General features: G+C 44.8%; 1 non-coding gene across 1 annotated transcript; it reads right to left on the bottom strand.

Moving 5' to 3' along the window:
• Positions 1 to 85, bottom strand: TRNAR-UCU. The gene is given in 2 exon segments: positions 1 to 36; positions 49 to 85. It is a non-coding gene; the product is annotated as a tRNA-Arg (tRNA).
• Between the last annotated feature and the right edge of the window lie 4,516 nt (positions 86 to 4,601).

Consider the following 4,601-nt stretch of genomic DNA (forward strand, 5'->3'; position numbering starts at 1 on the left):
CGACTCCGCCGGGACTCGAACCCGGAACCTTTGAATGCCTTCGTCCTCTAGAAGTCCAATGCGCTATCCATTGCGCCACGGAGCCACCTGTTGGACTCGCTGCGCAGCTGCCACATAAAGCCAGAGGCGAAGGCCCCGCGCCCGCCCGCTGCCGCCGCCGCTGCGACCCGGCGCCCCGGCCCAACAGCGGCTGCCGGCTGCCCGGCGGACCTGGGAGCCAGCAGTCTCGGTTCGGCCCGGCCCGGCCCAGAGCCTCATCTTCCCGGGAGCCCCGCGAACCCAGAGCCCGCGGCTGTTCCCTCGCCCCGCCCCCCCGCCTGGCCCCTCCCGGCTCCCGTCCATCGAACCCCCTCGCGTTCCCTCCCCGCGGTCGCCAGTCAGTGTGGGGCGGGGACGCATTGGGGAGCAGGCTGCTTTACGTTACCGCGGGCCGATGGCGCCCGCCCGGGCCTTCTCCTCCGCTTCCCCTCGGCCCGACGCGCCGCCCTCCGCCGGCCCTGGAAGGAGAAGCAGAGGCGGCCGTTAGTCACGGTGGCGGCGGCGGGGCCCACGGCCCACCCAGGGTCAGGGAGGTGCGTGAGGAGGCCCGACCCCGTCCTGCTCACGGCTCTGCCTCTTTCCGGGTCCCGTGGGACTTCTGAGTCAAGTAGTGGGCTTCCCCCACCCCGAGAAGGAGCTCGAGTGGGGGTGTGTGTGTGGAGGGGTGCCACCCACGGGTGTGCGCGGCAGAGAATGGGTGTAACGGAGCGGGCGGATGGGGGGAGGGGATCTGCCAAGTGTGCGAGGGAGTGTGCGACGCGTGAGCCGCGTGTGTGGGGATGGGAGAGGGAGGACGGGTAATGTGGACAGAGATTGGAGGTGACGGGTGAGACGGGTGTGTGTGTGTGCGCGCGCGATATGTGGATAGATGTAGTATAATACAGATGACCAGTGTGTGCGTGGATAGAACGCGCGTGTGTATAGGGCAATACAGCTTGGCCGACGTCACATTCATATAGATGCGCGTGTGTGTATAGTAGCATAGCGTATAGCGTGACTGGTGTAGACGGGTCATGCGTGTATGCGGAACACTGATGACCGGTGTTAACGATGAATCCCGGATGTACATACGTGCGCACGTATCTTAGGTAACCTGACTGATGCATGCAGGTGTGCGTACAGGGATGTGCACGTTTGTGTATGTCCTGTGTAACAGTATGCCTAACTACATATACTTAGTCTATATACCCACGCAGGATTATATGTTATTATTGTATTATATATGTATATATGCACATATCCCATATGGCCGCTGTATATGACGTGCATCTGTTAGATTACTCATTTGTATATATCACAGGTAACGGATCATTACTATAATGTGTGTAGTTGTGCACATAGGTGTATACATTCTATAACACGACTGATAGGTGAGGTCATGTATACACATCATGGATGCACGCGGTATTTAGGCGTGCACGTGTGTATTCCATGTATAACATGACCGGAGTGTTGTAGGTGTTCGTGTGTACATATTATGTAACATAACTGGTGTCTGTAATGTGGGTGTACACACGTGTGTATTATATTACTCGACTGGTACGTACAAATTGTATAATTGCGGAGATGTACATGTGCGCACAAGGTATGCCTCATATAACAAGACTGAGGACTGCAGATATGTGGAGAGATTCCCCTGTGTTCGCATGTGCATCTGTTATATAACATGACTGATGTATGCAGTGTGTGTCGATGTACACGTGTACAGATTCTATGTAGCCTATACCGGCTCTACGCAGATGTGTGTTTTTAGAGATGTACTTACACACACATAGGTATGTATTGTATATGATCTGACTGATGACTAGAGGTGTGTAGAGAGATGTACACATAGACACACATGTATATATTCTCTGTAACACATAGCTGATGTACACAGATGTATGTGTGAGAGACAGAATCAGCCTGTGAGCATGATTTATGGGAAGGGGAGTGTAATGTGTGAGAGAGAGAGAATGAGTGATGTGTGATGTTCAGGAGGGTGTAGGTTATGTGTGACAAAATGAAAAGGAGACCATATGTAAACGAACAGCTCACGTGTGCCATCCATCCGTGGGAAGATGGGGATTTGTGAGTGGAAGTAAGGGAATGGTTCATGTGTGAGAAGAAGCTTTCACTCACATCTGTATATTTCCATAGATGGTACACTGCCACAAGAAACTTTCTCAGGGGTGCACGTGCATGCACATGCACGTGCACACACACATATGTAATGGTGAATGCTAGACTTTCAAATAAAAATTTCTCTTTAGTTCATGATAGTAGTGCACAACCCACGTTTAGCACCCAACGGTGAACCACTCCACACACCTTATTGTTATTTGTTCCCACCACCCTCAGCGTATCAGTTATAGAAATAAAATGGCCTTTGATAAATGTTCCTTAGAACCTTTACATGTTCTTGACTATAATTGCCGTAGCAAACATTAAACATTAACATGACTGTGGGGTTAATACCTTCATATCAACAGGGCTTTTTCACATAAAGTTATTTAAGGTGAGATTTTTTTTTCTCTTGGTCATGATTTGTGATTTTATCAGAATGGGGAACTCCTGGCATTGGAATTTCCCCCAGATAGTTGGTATTTTCTTTGTAACTTAATGGTCTTAGGGCCAATGGCTTACTCCAATAGCTAGTATATGGTAGAGACAATACTTGAACCATCTCTAAGACTGTTCTGTTATAGCTGCTGTGCTGCCTCTCAGGGATGAGAATGTTTTTATTATTATAGACATAAATATGTTTACTAATGCTACAACCTAAAGAAAAAACTTAAGAAGTTACCTGTTATGGAAAGATGGTTTTTTTTGTGTGCCATAAATTTTTCCCCTCCACAAGCTCAAACCAAAGATACTTGTATATATGTGGAAAACATTACCAAGATGCCAGTTACCATTGTGTTGGAAATTTTGCATGGAGTTAATTATGCAGTAGTCAAATCAGGTCTACCTTGATGAAGTTATTGTGGGATAAAGTAAAAATTAAGCATTCTGGAAATTGAGAGATATCAAACCTGCAGCCCATAGCATTCCCTCACCCATCCCCCAACCAGGTTAAAAGGTAATTGGGAAATATTGAACAAAAGTACAATAAATAGATAATGTTACGTATTAAAACTAGGTCAAAATGCAGCCCCCATCCTCACCCTAAACACACACGCGCGCGTGCACACACACACACACACACACACACACACACACACACACACACACACGGTTTCCATTTGAGTTTGCTACCATTGCTGGAAATCTATGTTCTATAGAATTCCATTGTTTTACTTAAACAGTTTCCATCTTAAATTTGTTGTGGAACTGGTTTTGTTAGTGGTGCTGTTAGTTGTGGAATATGGAAATATTATTTGACATTTGGGGGAGAGTGACCCATTGGAGATAGCACATTCTCCCTCTTAAGAGACTGACTGATAGCCCCAAATGACATTTTTTTTACAACTGCCTGCATCACTGCTTTCCCAGTAGAATGACATTTCTTTTACTGACCAGCAGATGGTAGCAACACGTTGGATATTCATTTATTCCGAAGCGTCATCTTTGGCTCTCTGAAATATCAGTTACTTAAGTATCCAAACCCTAAATTAAACATTACTTCATTTTGCTATTTTTAAGTAAAATACATATTGTATACCGTTGGGACTCTCATACTACACTACTAAGGTTTGTGCAGAAGGGACTTTTAAAAAATCATGGTTTCTCCACAAAATCCAACTGTGATAGCTCATCATTTAATGGAGGTGACCTTGGTTTCTGAGGCTGGGGATAAATATATGAGAAAGTATGGCTCAAGAAGAAGGAACAAGATTTGTAGGCCAAAAATTTGTGGATTTCACAGAAGTCTTACATCTATATCATGAACATTTTATTTGAACAAAAAAATTTGTAGGCTTTGAATATGGTGAGCACCAAATAATACCACAAACAATGAAACATGTTTTAATAGACAGGAAAAGACTTGTTAAGTGATGTGGGAGTCAACTCTGAGTCAGCTATCTTGTATACTCAGACCATTGACTCAGTGCAATAATCAGTTGCTTTAAAAAAGGATTAAAGAAAAATAATGAGAAAAGGCTGTGGAATATAACTTAAATGACTTAGCCATTGGTTATGTAAACAAATAGTTGAACACAAAAATGTTAAATGGGTAAAAGAAATGACATTGATTGTAAACTTCATCCACAGATTTAACCAATGCATATTAATTGCCACAACAATACCAAAACAGTCTAGAAAGAGCCTTAGTGAGAAAACATCTGACTTACTAGGCAAATAGAGAAAGATGGCTGCCAAAGACAACAGTGGATTAGAAAAGAAAGTTAATTGTAAAATCTTGTGGGGGAAAAAAAAACTGTACATGTCATGAGCAGTATCTCCTAAAGCAGAGAGAAGCAATGAAGGATGATGTCAGTTTAAGAAAACATCTAACTAAGCCAAGTCATACCAAGGTCATTTAAGAATGAAAATAGAAGGATTACAGAAAGAAATACTGCATGAAAGGACTAGCCTTGAAGTGTATGGAGATATTCTCTGCCTCCTTCCAATCTAACTGT

This window comes from Trichosurus vulpecula, chromosome 7, assembly GCF_011100635.1.
Source record: "Trichosurus vulpecula isolate mTriVul1 chromosome 7, mTriVul1.pri, whole genome shotgun sequence".
Taxonomy (NCBI): Eukaryota; Metazoa; Chordata; class Mammalia; order Diprotodontia; family Phalangeridae; genus Trichosurus; species Trichosurus vulpecula.